Genomic DNA, 19,319 nt, shown 5'->3' on the forward strand with positions numbered 1-19,319 from the left:
TACTGCGTATGGATCAGAGAATACTTACATCTGCATCTAAGATATTTGAGGGATTTGAAATACTGCTACTAAGGCAAATGTTACTGTAGTTAGCAGGAAATGGACTCCCAACCCCTTGGCTTCTTCTAAAACCTGAGAAGTGAGTTTGAGTATTATACTTCCCCCATGAATTCTTCTTAATTCTGAGCCTAGACCTGAGCTCTCCAAAGTGGTAAACACTTTGGGTACTGAGCGCTTGGAATGTGGCTAGTCTGATTTGAGATGTGCCCATGGGTGCAAAATACATGCTGGGTTTCCAACACTTTGCACCAACATAATGTAAGATAACAGCTCTTAACAGCTTTTTATATTAATACTTTAAAATCACATTTTTGAGATACTGGGTTAAGAGTGAATTTCATCTGTTCCTTTTTTATATTTTTATTTTTTTAAAGATTTTTATTTATTTATTTGACAGAGAAAGAGCTTTGCGCAGTGGCAGTATCGTAGCCAATGAGGTTTATCTGAGGCGCGATTATTGCTATTTGACAGAGAGAGACACAGCGAGAGAGGGAACACAAGCAGGGAGAGTGGGAGAGGGAGAAGAAGGCTTCCCACAGAGCAGGGAGCCCGATGCAGGGCTCGATCCCAGGACCCGGGGATCATGACCTGAGCCGAAGGCAGACGCTTAACAACTGAGCCACCCAGGTGCCCCCTTTTTTATCTTTTTAAATGTGGTTACTAGAAAATTTAAGATAGCACATGTGGCTCACATTATATTTTTATTGGACCACGCTAGACTAGAAGCTAACCAAAATAAATTCTTAACTACATCATGTTTATTAACTTCACAGTACCATATGTTGAGTTTAGTTGTAACAACCCTTCTATAAAACCAATAATGAATGACTATTTACAGTTTCCAGAAGAAGAGCCCTTTCTGGGTTGTGGTATGAAAGATAAACGGCCTTGCTGACGGGGAAGAAGTGAGCCAGGAAGATTTTACATTCAGGTATCAGGTGAACACAACAGAAGAGTTTGGGCTAGAAATTTGCTGTTCCTTTGACGTGTGACATGATTTATCAACTTTGTTACTCATATTTCTCTATCAGGCAGCTCCTAGGCTTCCTTTAATGTATTTGTTCACACACGTGCCCACGCATGCACACATGTCTACACATGTACATGTACGTACACACACACACACAGCTATAGCCAGGAGCCTCTCTTAGGGGTTCTCTTGACATCTAATTAAATTCCTTACCAGTGGGATGTGACCTTGGAATTCTTTTAAAACCCTAGTAGCTGTTAGAAATCATTCATGGACTCTTTCTTTCTAGGTACAAAAATTAAAGAGACAAGAAAGTACTGAAATTAATATTGAATAGTGTATGAGGAGCTCGGAGGCAGATAGGATGCTGGAAAGGGACTAGAAGCTGGAGGAGGGAGACAGAGGAGGTTCTGTCCCTCCCCAGCCCATACCCTCTGGGTTTGTGTCTTCTCCTGTAAAAGGTGGTACCAAAGAGAAGTCATTACAGTTGCTGTGCAGATCTAAGTGGATAGCAAATGTGAGTGCTTTTTAATCTCTTAAGATACCCAAGCAAATTTTTTATTAGGGAATATAAATATTTATTCCATAATCATTATTGTCAACAAACGTTTGAGTCACTAGATGCAAGTTGCTGTCCCAAGAGCAGTGCTCTGACTTGGAACAGGCTAAACCAAAAGCTATGTTCATTGCTGCACTTGACCTTGTATCTCCCGTGGCCTCCACTGTGGCAGAGAAGGAATCTACTGTTACATATAGGTTTCATTTTACTAGACTGTTAACCCACACTTAACTGTTTAGAAATTTAATTCTGAGATTGGTGAATTTGACCTTGGTCCTGTTGTGCCCAATAAATAGATAATTTAAAAATTGCTTTGCTATCCCTTTTACTCAAGATAAGACTTTTTTATTGAAGCTCTAGAGTGGACATCTCTCAAGGACTGAGCATATGTCACTGAGGACTTGAGGAGCTGATTAATTTGCTTAGGGCTTCGAGCACTTGGGTTTGCTCCCCTCTACTCTTTTTTATTGTATGTTCTTCTTTATGCTCTTTTAAAAAAGAAATACCTTTTAGCTCTTCTGGTGCTCTGTGCCATCAGAGTAACTCTTCATTATTTCAAAGATCACATTTCTAAAAAATGTAAAAGAAAAACATCAGGTAGGGGGAGAAATGCAGCGTAGAATGTAACTGCCTTCTCCACTCACTGCTGTGTTTCTTTAACTTCTGTTTTAATCGGCCAACTCTATTTCAGTCTCGTTTGTTTTGAGCAGAAACATAAATCTCGGTGAGAGGAAAGAAGATGGGTAAAAGAGATGAGGTAGAAAATAAGCCTTACTAGGAAAGAGGAGATGTCACTGTGGATAAGGAGATTAAAAGGCAGAGTAAAATGGTAATGTGGGGAGCTGACCAAGAGTCACTACTTGATCTAACTCCAGCTGGCTCCTCCGAGCCCCCTTTTCAACAAGGCTTCAACCTTGGCCGATACAAACTACAGACTCTCAACACAAATGATTTTGTCCACCCCGCTGTCCCTCTTCTGATAGCTCACAGCCACATCCCTAGGATGAAGTGCTAAAGTGCCTGCCTGAGAAAGTTCAAGGTGCCAAAAGAATTTATTGTTTGTTCTAGCCAGCATTTGGTATTAACCCCTGACTATTCTTTTCTTAGGAGATTTACTAAAAAGGGCTTATAATTGTGAATCCTCCCTCTGTCCCTTTGAGATGTATACATATATCCTACAACCCGGGAGCGTCCTTCTCAAGGAACTAAGAGCCATACTGTCCTTTAAATGTAATCCTTTAAAATGTAATCACTAGGAAGGATAGGACCTCTGTCTCCCAGTCTCTGTGGGAGGACAGAATCCTAACTTTAGTACTTAGCAGCTAATAGACACAGCTGGCCTAATTGCATCTACACTCACCATCCTTTATAATTTTTCACGACCCTGAGTTCCTGCTTGCCCACCTCTTTACTTCCTCATTCTCCCTTTAAAACTGCCAGTCTTTTCAAACTGAAGTTGAGTTTGGTTCGTGCTGGGCCCTCTTTCCTATTGCAATTGCATATTATTAATTAAAAATCTGTCCTTACCACTTTAACTAGCATCTGGTTTTATTTATCTTGAACAGAATGTGTCTTAAAGTGGTCCCCAATGAGTCCCGCCCTTGTATAATCCCCTCCTCTTGAGTGTATGGAATGTATGATTTGCTTCTAACCATTGGAATATGACAAGGTGATCCAACTGTCACTCCCTTGATTAGGTTACATTTTGTAATACTCCATCTGAGCAGATGAGAGAGAGTGATCCTCCTGATGATCTTGAAGAAGTGGCCATGTTGTAGACTGCCTATGGAGAGGACCATGTGGTAGGGAATTGTGGGGGGCCTTTAGGAGCTGAGGATGGCCTCTGGCAACTAGCTAGTTGAAGCTAGTAAGAAGCCAAGGTACTCAGGCATATAGCCACAAGGAGATGAATCTTGCCAAAAGCCTCCATGAGTGAACTTGGAAGTGGATTCATCCTAAGTTGAGCCTACAGGTGAGAATGTAGCCGAGCCAACACCTGGCCTACAGCCTTGGTGAACCTGAGTGGAGGACCTAGTTAATCCTTGACTGATCATGGAAACTGTGAGATAAAAGAATGAGTTTTTTAAAATGCTAAATTTGTGGTAATTTGTTATACAATAGAAAACTAATACAATTACTACATACAATTCTACGCTAAGATTGTATTTTTACTTTTAAAGATTTTTTATTTTCATTTTTTACTATAAAATTTCAAACATACAGTTGACTTTTTTTTTTTTTAAAGATTTATTTGAGAGAAAGAGCGCATGAGCATGGGTGGGAGGGGCAGAAGAGAGTCTTTTTTAAATTTTTATTGTTATGTTAATCACCATACATTACATCATTAGTTTTTGATGTAGTGTTCCATGATTCATTGTTTGTGTATAACACCCAGTGCTCTGTGCAGAACATGCCCTCTTTAATACCCATCACCAGGCTGGGGCAGAAGAGAGTCTTAAGCAGACACTGCTGTGAGCATGGAGCCCCACACAGGGCTCAATCTCATGACCCTAAGATGGAGACCTGAGCTGAAACTAAGAGTCAGTCGCTTAACCGACTCTGCCACCCAGGCACCCCTGAAAGACTTTTATATGAATACCTGAATACCTACCACTTAGATCTTATTAACATTTTACTATACTTGCTTTATCACCTATCCTTCTATCTATCAATCTATCTTATTTCTTGGTGCATTTCAAAGTAAAATTTGACATCAGTACACTTTCCTCTAAACATTTCAATATGCATATCATTAACTGGATTCAATATTCCTTAATAGTTTTCTAATATATAATTTACATGCAATGATATGTGTACAAATTTTAGTTGTACATTCATTTGACAAATGCATACACCTGTGTAACCCAAACCCCCATCATGATAATTAGTGAACCTTTCCATCACCCCACAAAGTTCCCTCATGTTTCTTCCCAGTCACTGCCTGTTCCCAGCCCACCCCCCCGGAAGGAACCATTGTTCTGTTTCTCCCACATATTGGTTCCTGTCCTGGAACTTCATGTAAATGGAATCATATAATATGTACTCTCTTGTACAAAGCTTCGTTTATTTAACAGAATGTTTTGCGATTTATCTGAAAAATTGAACGAATAGTTTCTTAAGAGATTGTTATATAATGAAATTGAAAAACCATGTCAACTATTTACCCTAAAAAGGGCAGGAAGGTCTAGAGGTTTTGGGGGGCAAGTGATTTCAAACTGTTAACAAACATAATTTCTACACAGTTTAAATTATTTCTTAGCATAGATGCAGAGAAAAAACTGTTCTGATTGCTTTACCCAATTACTAGAGCCCCAATACAAAAATCAATCAATATAACACTCAGAAAAGTAGATAAATGAATTTCACTTTGCAAAAAGCCTGAATACAATATTAAACTGGATCCATATCCAAAAATAATGTATAACCAAATCGAGGTTATCCCAGGATTACAAGGATAGCTTAATATTTAAAAAAGACCTATCAGTATAATGCATTACCTCAATAGTAAACCACAACAAAAAACCAAAACACTTGGTTATCTTGAAAGCTGTGGTGGGAGAGGCGTTTGAGGACTTCTAGTTAAACATGAATGTGGAGCATGTGCTCAAAGAATTCCAAAACTCTACTAAAATAACAGCAAGGGACTGCAAAAGGGTAGAAACTTTAAAGGAGAAAGAAAACTGGCCAGGAGACTGTCGCTGACTAGAGGAGTCAATGCAATCCTGGAAGAAAGAAAATAAATGGGAGAGAAGGGTGGGATGCCAACCAGAAGCAATAGTTTGCACCACCTATGCTCAGGAGAGCTCAAGAATGATAATGGCAGGTACCCCTCAAGGTAAGGATATGTGTCGGCTGAAAACAAAATGTTTCGCTAAAAGTTTATATCAAATTAGACCTTCAGATTCCCTCTTCACCTCCCATAACCAAACAACTCTCCCTCTCTGGCCATGGAAGAAGACTGGAGGTGTATTCCCTGGAGATGTTGAGCCAGAGAGTTGTGGACTACCACAACAACTGCCAGTGATCGTTGAAGCAGGGTACCATGTTGAAAACAGGGTAATTAAGTTGAGAACAGTGAGACTCCAGGTTCCCTTTCTGGGTTCCCTTTTAGTGCCCAGGACACTGGTAGCCAGGCTTATGTCCCCTCGGGAAAGTAGAGCATTCATTATTCTCTGGGAAAAATGACCAAGCCAGAAGAAAAGGCCTATAGAAATAGATACTTGTGTTCCCCAATGGCATGGCTGGGTCCATGCCAATTACCCTATGGTGAGGGCCATCATTCTGTAAGCCTTATCCATAAACAAAAATACAAAACTTTTTTTAGAGTAAAAAAATAACTAAGGGGGCCCCTGGGTGGCTCAGTTGGTTAAGCATCTGACTCTTGATTTGAGCTCAGGTCTTGATCTCAGGGTCATGAGTTCAAGTCCCATGTTGGGCTCCATGCTGGGTGTGGAGCCTACTTAAAACAAAACAAAACAAAACAAAACAAACTAAGAATCATCATACATTTAAGGAAATGTCTTAAAGTGAAAATATTTACTATGAAAACAGATGTTAAAACAGAAAGAAAAAGAAACTCAGAGGAAAGAGAAACAAGGCAGAAAGCAGAATAAAACTTCATAAAGACTACAATTAATATTCTCAGAGAGATAAGAAAAGATTGCATTCACGGAATAAATGCAGGATGCTATATAAGAAAGGAAAATTTGGAAACCAAGAAAAACCTTTCAGATATACAGAACATTAAGATGAAATTTTAAAAAATGAATCAAGAAGAGAAAGCTGATTAATCTTCTAGAGAGAAGGAGAAGAAGGCTAAAGAAGAGGAAAAGAAGCAGTGAGAGGTTTCCTTAGAAACCAGGTCTGAGACAACGTGGAAATGCTGGTGCTTTAGTCATAAGCCTAGGGAAGGGAGTGACGACAAAAGGGATGTGAAACAAGGGTAGTCAAGTGATGTAAAGTGATGCATTACCAGCCTGGTTACCACTTTGTAACATGCCAAAGAAACAAAGCAGGTTGGTTAGTGGTAAGTCCACTCTCCACTCAGCATGCGAGGTTTTTTCCAGACGGGCTGCAAGGAGCAACCATATTTTGGAGCAATCTATGGGAAAGAGAAGGGAGAGGCAGTTGTTTCTGCCCAGATCCTTCCCATATCTTGCTTCCCATTGGTCAAAGTTTACCCTATGGGAGTTAACTCTTCTGCACATCCTGTTTGTATCATTGTCCCCTTTTTGGAAGCTACCAAAGATGCCATATCTCATGCTGCCTAGTATAGTGTTTCATTTAAGTTCTGAAGTGGAGCAAGGAGCCAAACACTCTGACCTGGCTGTGCAGCTGTGGTTAGGGAAGGGCCTGACATTCCCAGGGCAAGTGACCAGTTGGCCTCAAGTAGCAGAACTGGCCAGTGGGGGTAGCCAAAGTGAAGAGGTGGCCAAATGCCTGAGGAGGTGCATAAAATTTATCTAAAATTGAAGAATCGAGATAAATCAAGAAGAAATATGTTTGTTACTTAGAAATAAAGATTTACAAATGGCCATTAAACCTTTAAACTCATAGAGGAAAAATTTAAGTGGAAACTCCTGTAATTTAGGGTTATATAATCCTGTCTAAGTATAACCCCAATGGCATTAAGCCATAAAGGAAATGATGGATAGATTTAAAACTTCTTTTTAACAACAACTAATACCACCTACTCAAAACATTTAAAATAAGCTTCTGAAAGAAACAAAACTGGGTATCAATACATGACAAATAATCAGTATCCTTAAAATATATACAATTCACAAATAAATGATAAGGATGTGAATATCTCAATTAGAAAATGGGAAAAAGTTATAAACATTCAATTCACAAAATAAAATAATACAAATGGCTAGTTCAGAGATGAAGAAATAGCATTCTAATACGTAAGTACAAATTTAAATGAAATACCATTTTAGCTTATCTTCTTGGTCGGTAATAAAACAAGAAATACCTAGTGTTGGGGAGGGCATTGAGTAAATGTTTATTTATGGGTGGTAGAACTGTAAGTACACAATCTTTCTAGAGAACAATTGGGCAATATGTATTAAAAACCTTAAAATACATGTACCCTTACAGTTTGAAGTCTGACTCAAGGAATTTATCTGAGATTAAGACACAAAAATATATGTATAAATATGTTTGTTTCAGATTTTGTTTAAAAAAGATTTTATTTACTTATTTGAGAGAGAGAGAGAGAGAGAGTACAAGCCGGGGAGAGAGGCAGAGGGAGAGGGAGAAGCAGACTCCACACTGAGCAGGGAACTCAACGTGGGGCTCGATCCCAGGACTCTGGGATCATGACCTGAGCCGAAGGCAGATGCTTAACTGAGCCACACAGTTGCCCTTATTTCAGCTTTTATTATAATGCCAACAACACAAAACATAAAAATCCAACAGTAGGTTACTGGTTATATAAATGATAATATATCCAAATATCTGAATACTATGCAGTCATTAAAATTGTGCTTTTCTATTTATAGCCATAGAAAGATATTCATGGTACATTGTTAATTGAAAAAAACCATCATGATATTTTTTTTCTAAACATTTACATTTATTAGATACAAATGAAAGGAAAACTAGAGAAAAAAATTTTACTTGCAAAATATTTGCAAAGGAGTTTATACTTTGAAGAATTGGCCTGCTGAGTAAAAAATAGGAGTGATGTTTAAAGAAAATCTCCCACAAGGTTGCAGAGAGTCTAATCATGGTGGGAAAAGTTTTCTCACACAATTATATCTGCAAGGAGTATCATATATTAGTAGATGTCACCGTCACAAGAGGCAGGGATAAAGTTATTTTTGTTAGAAATCAGTAATCATGGGAGTTCCACAATAACCCAAAATGTGGCACTTTGACATAGTGAATTTATTAAGCTAAAGGAGTTTGAGAAAACAGTAGAAGGAAGGTCACTCTGACCTTTCCCCTGCCCTTGTCCCCTGAAACAGGTCATAAAACCCTCAGGTGAGAGATGCCCTCCCTATACCTGAAGGAAAGGAGCATCCTTATCTCCAAAGACAAAGGGAGGCTCAGAAGAATCTTAAAGATTCTGGCTAACTTTTCCCCAGTTTACTATACTGATTCCATACTCCTTAACCCGTCATATTTCTCCTCGACTGTCCACGTCTCACCAAACCTAGCATAAAAATACTCAGGTCTAATTGTTTCTTCAGGTCTTCATTTCCTTATGAAGTTTCCTGCATCACATAAAACTTATGTTAAATAAATTTGTATGCTTTTCTCCTGTTAATCTCTCTTTTTCAGTTTAATTTTTAGACCCAGCTAGGGACTCAAAGAGGGTCAAGGAAAACTTTTTCCTCCCCTACAGTAACATCCGGGAAGGGAATAAAGGTTTCATCTATTTTGGAGACTATTGCTAGATAGTGATTCTGTATTTTTATTTGTTTGTTTCAGAGGTGAAAGTGCTCCCTCCCACTCCCCCACCCCTACCTACTAACTCATGACTGCGGTAGGCAAAAATCAACTTTGCTTTCTCAGGCAGAAAAAAGTGTGGAAGAATATATATATATATCACAAGGTAAATATAATTATCTCTGAGAGGTAGGATTACGGGTGATTTTTATTTACATTTTTGTCTTTTGTGTTTGGCTGTATTTTCTATTTTTTCTGTCATAATATTATTGCTTATACAAAAACATTCTGATTATAAAAGCAATATATTCTTTGTTAATATACATATTAACACATACATGAATTAATATATATACATATGAATTAATTAACATTGAAAAGTGTAAGGAAGAACAATTGAAATTGTCTCTAACCACCCAGAAGTATCATTTTGGTGTATTTGATACGTTTGCTACATTTTCTTCCAGTAATTTTTTTCTTTGTTTATTTGAATCTATAATCTGCTTTTTTCCTCTTAGCAAATAAAGTACATGCATATTCCATTGTTATTACTTTTTTCCCATAAAATTTTAATGGCTTCATGGACTTCTACCATATGCATATACTACATTTATTTACCTATTATTGGGCATTTGTGTTACTTCCAACTTGGGGCTCTTAAATAATTTTAGTTCATAATGAACAGCTTCATTACATAAATCATTGTAGGCATTTTAGATTATTTCCTTAGCTCCTTGGAAATAGAATTACAGTGTAAAAAGTGGGAATGCTTTTAAGACTCTTTATGTTGTCAGACTGGCTTCTAGAAAGGTCGAGAATCAAAACCATCCACCCCCACACAGTCTGGACACTTAGGACTGAAACTAACTATCCCCTATACAGTTTAGTGTCTATATTAATGTGACTTTGCTCTTCCACTGTCTTCATTAGCATGATTTTACTATTCCAAGAGATTCTTGCCCAGAAAGACTCATCAGCTGAAAGGCCCATCATCTCTTCAGTGGAAAGGACCCCTAAGCTTCTTTGAATCCTTGCTTCAAAATGCCTCACCTTGCTGTTCCCACCAATCCTGGACTGTTGTATCATGATCCTCACTCAGTTCTAATCATGCCCGAACCCACTCAAAGCTTTAAACATAATTTTCAGTAAATTCCAACCTGGCCATCTCATATCCTAGACATGAAGTTGTGCAGAGCTGGTGTTCTCCCTTATCTCATCAGGCAGTTCATTCAGCGTTGTCTTAATGTGACCAAGACCAAGCTCATTCTGATCACCACACAACAGGCCATTAAGTCAAGGGGCAAGATGTTGGGGTAGGAAAGTGACTTTATTCGGAAAGCCAGCAAACCAAGGAGATGGTGAACTATTGTCCCAAAGAACTGTCTCCCCTCAGCAAGAACTTGGAACTGTGTTAGGAAGAGGAGGAATCAGGAGGGGGTTGGAGTCAAAAGCTGACTGACATCTGTGGATCTGAAGAAGGTCATGTAACTTCTTTGTCCTTTGTCGGTTGATCTTTGCATACAGGAATCTGGCCGTGTTGTTCCTGTAAATCTTAAACAGCATAGTCATCTCTGTACGTACTTCCTTATCTCCTCGGGTGAGGTAGGTTTCAGGTGAAAACAGTTTTTGCAAATCTTAGCTGTAACAGGCAGGGCTAAGCAGAAGTTTCTAAGCTATAGGTCACAGCAGCAAGGGAAATAGAAGCAATATGGAGTCAGACATGCGAAGTTTCTCTCTGTTACATTAGCAATTTATGCTGATGACAGTCTACGCATTTTGCAGGGTATAAAAACCTATGTAAGGAAATCAGTTTTGCATCAACAGATCCAAAGGGATAATACAATCAGATGTTAATGAATCAAGCAGCCAGGCCCATCAGTGACAACCTTATAGATGTATGTTACTAACTGTAAAGAAGGATTACTGGTAGGAATACCGTATATCCTTTTTACCAGGGATCTTTGGTTTATACCTATTGTCCTAGTAAAATTATTAATAGCACTCCTTTCCCTCTTAGATTGTCCTGGTTTAGGGTATGCATTCTGAGGAGTTCTTTACTGTCAGGTAGGGACTATTCATCAGACTTCATTATGACTCTATTAATCTAGTCCTAATACCTAATACCTAATTAATCTAGTCCTAATTACCTAATATTTTATTACCAAGAAATATAGCCCTTAGTTACTAATTGCCTGTAGGGCCAGGCCCTGGGCTGCAGGCTTCTTATGCATTTTTTATCTCATGTAATTCTCACAAGAGTCTTCTGAGTTAAGACTATCATTATTGCCATTTTATAGACCTACTCAGAATCAAAATCCCTAGACAATATCAGAACTCTGTACTTTTGAAAGCTCCTGGGTAATTCCAATGCATCTGTCCCTGGTTGGGAATTCTAGAACCATTGTGCCTGTTGATTTGGGAGAGGTGATGATGTGTGTGACACAGACATCCTGCCCACTAGGGGATTAGAGCTAGCAAGGCCAGTGTATACATGCCCAATAAAGGTTATCAAAAGACAAAACTAAAACAATTTAGTAACAAGTTTGATGTCTTTATTTAAGGGAAAACAATTCATGGATCAAGGAAATACAGTGCCTCACAAGCAGTGGAACACTATTCCCAAGGGACTTGGGGCAAAAGCAAGTTTTACAGTGTTGGAAGCAACAACTCGGATATGGGGTCTGATTGATTAGGTCAGGGGTTTCCTTATAAGCCTAGCAGGTCCTGTTTTCTAGGGTAAGAGAAGCTAGCTAGAGCTGAGTGCGAGAGTTGTGATTGGTGTATTATAGGTTTCCTTTGCAGGTGTTTTCTGTAAGTGCCGGCTGATTTAGGTTTAGATTTGTGACTTGGGCTGGGCCAGTAGGGTGGCCTCCATTTTGTGGGTCCTGATATGAGAATTAACTGTATCAGGTAAAAAACGCTAATGAAATTAACTTTTCAAGTACAGCCATGCGTGGTGTCTGAGAGTTGTATTATTTATATGAAGATGGAAGGCAGGAATTTCTGCTGTTTGGGATGGAGAAGACTTTGGTTATAAACTTTTTGGTTTGATTTTTAAAACTCTTACTTCATAGGTCTTAACAGAAGAATTGTGGAAAAAGGAAAGTATTTTAAAATATTCAAACCCAGATCCACTTTGATTTGGATCTCTTCTGGTGGAGCAAGGCTTTCACATGTTCTTGGGAGGAAAGAATTCAAAAATCGGATCTTAATGGAACTGGCTGTACAGAGAGAGGAGAGAGTGGGTACAATGAATGAAATGTTTGTGTAGATAGCAATGAAGTATTTACCTATAGGAGCATGCGGTTTGTATGCACTCTTCCACAATTTACTTGGTACTTGAAAGGAAAAAATGTTGCCATGGCAACATTATAACAAACACGACAGAATTGCATACAGATGAATCACGACTTCATATGCAAGACAAAGAAGCAAATGGTGGCCTATTAGGGCTGGCTCCATAAAGCTTAAAAATTACAGAAAAATTTTAATGAGACTTTCTTATTGTTTCTCATAAAAAAATGAGGGAAGTACACAGGAGGGTAGAGGCTGTGGATTATATTTATTTCCATAATATTACTGCATGGGGGCACAGATCTGTTGCCTCAGTCCAACCTGCGGGCATCCCAACCTTTTTGACAGGACGGATGGGGATTGAGATTGGTTTCTTTCGTATGTGTAGTCAAGGAGTTCACACGTACACACACAGACAAGATGAACATGACAAGAAGCTGTCTTCTTACCAGGTTGAAAGTGCCAGGTATATCATTCCCTTCGGGCTGTGAGGAAGAGAGTGACACGCCTGTTCAAATGGGTCCAAGAGCACTGTGGTGATCCTTCCTAAAGGGCAGGAAAGCTTGAGAAATGTCTTGCTTGAGGGCGCAAATTTGAGTGTTTGTGATTCTTTGGAATCTTCTTTGAGTTCAGTGAGGAGACACCATGTGCAGGCCCCACAGTCATGTACTAATATACTCTAAATTCATTGGTTTGGGTTATGATTAGATGTCATCCCTTGCTTCAAGTAGGCTATGTTCTGGGGCTAGGAAATCATTGTGTTGTGGCTTTTTTTTTTCTTTTTTGATAAAATACCATTCTTTGCTACAAAGATCTGAGTGTTGATAGGCTGCTCTTGGCTGTGAGTCTTAACCTTAGTGATTCCCATACTTGAGCCTGCTTCAAAATCACCTGGAGGGCTTGCCAAAATACAGACTGCTGAGCCTGCTCCTATAATTTTTGAATTTGCACTTCTGACAAGATTTCAAGTGATGCTGATGGTGTTGGTGTAGGGCCTACAGTTTGAGAACCACTGGTTTACCCCAAAGTCACCTGATAGAGAGTATGGGATTATTGGTTTTATGGTTTCTTTCTCCCTTCCCACTAAGTGGCTGGGCAGTAATTCTGGAGGTCTTAAGTGGAGGAGAAGGCCGAAGCTGAGACTTCATTGTTTGAGGTAGATTTGACCAAGAGATTAAGAAAAGGACCCTCTTTAATCAGTTCCTATGCCATGCAAGAGGGACTATTTTCTGTATTTTTCTGTAATGGAGGAATGTTGAGAATAGAGATGTCAGAATGTGCTACTTAGAGAATAGTTCTTGACCAGCAACAGGGACATCAAAGGAAAGCTTATTAGAAATGCAAAATTTTAGACTCTACCTCAGACCTGCTGAATCAGAATTAGCATTTAACAAGCTCCCCAGGTGATTTATATGCACATGAATTTGAGAAGCACTGGTGTGAGAGACAGACTACCAACACTGGGATCAAGATGCCTGACTTTTAGCCCAAGTTCTGCCTCTACCCAGCTTTATAGCCCTCTACCCAGCTCTATAGCCTCTAAAGGCTTCAGTGGGTGGGCTAGGGGTGGGTTAGTGACCTACAAGTTTCCTGCCAGCTCTGGAGTACTATAACTGTGCATCACAACCTGGCAGGTCTGGACTTGCTCTGCCGTTTCAGAAGGCTTCTGAGAAGTGTGGACCCCAGGGCCTCTGAGGTCACAGTCCTCTTTCCTTCTTCTGTCTCCCCTGTGAGCTGGTGTGAACCTAGGTAGGGGGACAACACTGTCATGTGCCAAGGACATGACCTCATCCCATGTACCTGAATTCCTGGGAGCCCAGTGTATAATCTCTTATTATGAATTAAACTGTGAGCAATCTGGGGAAGTGCATCCAGTCCGACAGCACTGTCTAATAAGAAAGCCCTTGTCCTGAGTAGCCTTTAGGAAAACAGGTGCATGGGCCTCTGTGCCTTGGCTGCACTCCGGTAGGTCACATGATGACAATACGTACCTTTCATACAGAAAACCTCCCCAAACTAGTAAAATGCTGTCTTTAAGGAATCTGGAGGTTTCTGCCATAGCCAAGTGTTAAAATAAAACCACATGCATTTTCAGATTTGAAACATGAGCGGAAAGGATGTCTGGCGGTCCAAATTAAGAAACAGGATTTCATATGGGAATGTTCAATTTGTTTGATAGGATAAACTGTTTTTAAAGACTTCAGGCATGTCAGTTTTCATATAAGCCATATTTTCTTAAGGCCAGCTCTGTGGATGGTACACTTACCCTATTTCAGTGCTCCCAGGGGTTGCATTTTATATTCCTTAAATCGTCCATCATCCTGACTTTTTCTTTTCTTTTTAAATTTTTTTATTGTTATGTTAATCCCCATACATTACATCATTAGTTTTAGATGTAGTGTTCCATGATTCATTGTTTGTGCATAACACCCAGTGCTCCATGCAGAACGTGCCCTCCTCAATACCCATCACCAGGCTAACCCATCCTCCCACCCCCCTCCCCTCTAGAACCCTCAGTTTGTTTTTCAGAGTCCATCGTCACTCATGGTTCGTCTCCCCCTCCGATTTCCCCCCATTCATTCTTCCCCTCCTGCTACCTTTTTTTTTTTTTCTTAACATATATTGCATTATTTGTTTCAGAGGTACAGATCTGAGATTCAACAGTCCTGCACAATTCACAGCACTCACCAGAGCACATACCCTCCCCAGTGTCCATCACCCAGTCACCCCATCCCTCCCACCCCACCCCCCACTCCAGCAACCCTCAGTTTGTTTCCTGAGATTAAGAATTCCTCATATCAGTGAGGTCATATGATACATGTCTTTCTCTGTTTGACTTATTTCGCTCAGCATAATACCCTCCAGTTCCATCCACGTCGTTGCAAATGGCAAGATCTCATTCCTTTTGATGGCTGCATAATATTCCATTGTATATATATACCACCTCTTCTTTATCCATTCATCTGTCGATGGACATCTTGGTTCTTTCCACAGTTTGGCTATTGTGGACATTGCTGCTATAAACATCGGGGTGCACGTACCCTTTCGGATCCCTACTTTTGTATCTTTGGGGTAAATACCCAGTAGTGCTATTGCTGGATCATATGGTAGCTCTATTTTCAACTTTTTGAGGAAACTCCACACTGTTTTCCAGAGTGGCTGCACCAGCTTGCATTCCCACCAACAGTGTAGGAGGGTTCCCCTTTCTCCGCATCCCCGCCAACATCTGTCATTTCCTGACTTGTTAATTTTAGCCATTCTGACTAAATGGTGTGAGGTGGTATCTCATTGAGGTTTTGATTTGGATTTCCCTGATGCCGAGCGATATTGAGCACTTTTTCATGTGTCTGTTGGCCATTTGGATGTCTTCTTTGGAAAAATGTCTGTTCATGTCTTCTGCCCATTTCTTGATTGGATTCTTTGTTCTTTGGGTGTTGAGTTTGATAAGTTCTTTATAGATTTTGGATACTAGCCCTTTATCTGATATGTCATTTGCAAATATCTTCTCCCATTCTGTCGGTTGTCTTTTGGTTTTGTTGACTGTTTCCTTTGCTTTGCAAAAGCTTTTTATCTTGATGAAGTCCCAATAGTTCATTTTTGCCCTTGCTTCCCTTGCCTTTGGCGATGTTTCTAGGAAGAAGTTGCTGCGGCTGAGGTCTAAGAGGTTGCTGCCTGTGTTCTTCTTTAGGATTTTGATGGACTCCTGTCTCACATTTAGGTCTTTCAACCATTTGGAGTCTATTTTTGTGTGTGGTGTAAGGAAATGGTCCAGTTTCATTCTTCTGCATGTGGCTGTCCAATTTTCCCAACCCCATTTGTTGAAGAGACTGTCTTTTTTCCATTGGACATTCTTTCCTGCTTTGTCGAAGATTAGTTGACCATAGAGTTGAGGGTCCATTTCTGGGCTCTCTATTCTGTTCCATTGATCTATGTGTCTGTTTTTGTGCCAGTACCATACTGTCTTGATGATGACAGCTTTATAATAGAGCTGGAAGTCTGGAATTGTGATGCCGCCAGCTTTGCTTTTCTTTTTCAACATTCCTCTGGCTATTCAAGGTCTTTTCTGGTTCCATACAAATTTTAGGATTATTTGTTCCATTTCTTTGAAAAAAGTGGATGGTATTTTGATGGGGATTGCATTGAATGTGTAGATTGCTCTAGGTAGCATTGACATCTTCACAATATTTGTTCTTCCAATCCATGAACATGGAACGTTTTTCCATTTCTTTGTGTCTTCCTCAATTGCTTTCATGAGTATTTTATAGTTTTCTGAGTACAGATCCTTTGCCTCTTTGGTTAGATTTATTCCTAGGTATCCTATGGTTTTGGGTGCAATTGTAAATGGGATCAACTCCTTAATTTCTCTTTCTTCTGACTTGTTGTTGGTGTATAGGAATGCCACTGACTTCTGTGCATTGATTTTATATCCTGCCACTTTACTGAATTCCTGTATAAGTTCTAGCTGTTTTGGGGTGGACTCTTTGGGGTTTTCCACATAAAGTATCATATCATCTGCAAAGAGTGAGAGTTTGACTTCTTCTTTGCCGATTTGGATGCCTTTTATTTCTTTTTGTTGTCTGATTGCTGTGGCTAGGACTTCCAATACTATGTTGAATAGCAGTGGTGATAGTGGACATCCCTGACGCGTTCCTGACCTTAGGGGGAAAGCTCTCAGTTTTTCCCCATTGAGAATGATATTCGCTGTAGGTTTTTCATAGATGGCTTTTATGATATTGAGGTATGTACCCTCTATGCCTATACTCTGAAGAGTTTTTAAAAGATTTTATTTATTTATTTGACAGAGAGAGAGAGAGCGAGAGAGGGAACACAAGCAGGGGGAGTGGGAGAGGGAGAAGCAGGCTTCCCGCGGAGCAGGGAGCCCGATGCGGGGCTTGATCTCAGGACCCTGGGATCATGACCTGAGCCGAAGGCAGACGCTTAACGACTGAGCCACCCAGGCGCCCCTGAAGAGTTTTGATCAAGAAAGGATGCTGTACTTTGTCAAATGCTTTTTCTGCATCTATTGAGAGGATCATATGATTCTTGTTCTTTCTTTTGTTAATGTATTGTATCACGTTGATTGATTTGCGGATGTTGAACCAACCTTGCAGCCCAGGGATAAATCCCACTTGGTCGTGGTGAATGATCCTTTTAATGTACTGTTGGATCCTATTGGCTAGTATCTGACTTTTTCTTAATTTAAGCCCACTTTCTCCCAAATCTGGTCCAATGATTTAAATATTTTTTGGCTATGAGATGTTCCCTTTTGCTATTGGAGGAGTTTGATTTTTAAATGAGATTTCTTTTGGTTGACACTGAGAAAAACTTTTGGTCCCTTTTTTGACTTGGTCAAATAGTGATGACAGGCGATTTGACCATGCATGACCCAAACATTTCACTTCCCTTCAAGAGCAGGCATTTTTCCCTGTTCTTTTGTCCTCTGCCAGTTTGGTTTTCTACAGTCAAAAGATCTTCATTTACAATTCTTGATTTGCATCCTTTGCCAGACAGGCGTGAGGTATATCAAAGCACTTTGCTGGGAGAAATGCTGGCCTGGAATGGAGGTTATTGAGGGAGGAAATGCTTCAAAAACAATGGAGTTGGGTTTTCTGTGGACTGGCTCAGGGTTAGAGGTGAAGGGAAAACATATCCTTGATTGAAATTCTCTTATCCTGGAGCCTCAATGGTTTGTCCCCACAGCCATCTTTTGGGGTGGGACCTGGAATTATGAGAAGAGAGCCATCTCTGCAGCCAGAATCCTGACCCCATCATTTTCATTCTGTCAGAGGAGCAGCAACTTCTGTTAAAACAATGTCTAATTTGTAGGGGAAGAGAAAAATTTCCTTCTGCCTTCCAAGATTCTTCCAGCTGGTTTAGGAATTAAATTGGCATGAGACAGATGAATAGGAGAAAAAAACTGCAAAGTTTTAGTACTTGCACACAGAGGCCCAGTAATGAAATTGAGACCCAAAGAAATGACCAAGGCAGGCAGTTTTTATATGTTTTAGTCAAAGAGACAATAAATTTGTGAGGAATTAACAGGATAAAGAAAACAAATATTTGGGAGCTTTAATTAATAAGAAAAATCTTTAAAAGATTTTATTTATTTATTTTTGACAGAGAGAGAGCACAAGTGGGGGGACGGGGGGAGAGGGGCAAAGGGAGAAGCAGGCTTCCCACTGAGCAGGGAGCCCGATGTGGGGCTCCATCCCAGGACTCTGGGATCATGACCTGAGCCGAAGGCAGATGCTTAACTGACTGAGCCACCCAGGTGCCCCTTATTAAGAAATTCTAAGTGGAATTTGAGCTGAAGTAGTAGAATAGTAAAAAGTAACAAGGTTTGTTTCCATGGATTTCTGGGCTTTAGAGTCTCTATCTCTGGGGATATTGTGTCTTTTTACTTCTTAGTACAGGGAAGATACTGCTCATATGGGAGATTTATATCCTGCTTTCAGGGGGAGAGAGGAGGGTCTGAGCATCCTTGCACCAGCTGTTTCCTAAGTAGCTTCAATTCAAAATAATCAATATGCCATTGGCACATTTTTAGGCAGCCTGCCCTACAGATTCTAACAGGGATTTTGTATGTTGGAAAGGAGATTTTTGTTGTTGCCTGCTCTTTTTATGTCAGCACTCTGTATAAGTCTTTCTTGTAAAGAAAACTAGGATAGTCTTGCATAAAAGCTTGGAGATTATGCAAAATTTATTGCAGCTTTGTTTGGAATAACAGGACCCTGGAAACACCTCAAATACACAGCAATATGGAAGTGCTTAGATAAATTATGGCATATCCATACCAGGAAATATGCAGCCTTAAAAATATATTGGGTAAACAAAACAAGAATGCAAGGCATATCTCTTTATATTAGTATGACATACCTCCAAAATATAAAGTTAAGGGTGAAAAAGTAAGAACCACGAGATGGTGAGAACAGGTGTCTGGTGAGCATTTGGAGGGAAGGGGCAGTATGTGCTTGATTACCTGAATATATGTATATACACAGGTTTATAGACATAGAAATCTCTGGAAGGATGCAAAAGAAA

General features: G+C 39.8%; 1 pseudogene; it reads left to right on the forward strand.

Annotated features, from left to right (window-relative positions):
* Nucleotides 1-463: 463 nt before the first annotated feature.
* On the forward strand, nt 464-550 carry LOC116624802 (annotated as a pseudogene).
* Nucleotides 551-19,319: the final 18,769 nt, after the last annotated feature.

Source organism: Phoca vitulina, unplaced genomic scaffold, assembly GCF_004348235.1.
Source record: "Phoca vitulina isolate PV1807 unplaced genomic scaffold, GSC_HSeal_1.0 scaffold70, whole genome shotgun sequence".
In the NCBI taxonomy this organism is placed as follows: Eukaryota; Metazoa; Chordata; class Mammalia; order Carnivora; family Phocidae; genus Phoca; species Phoca vitulina.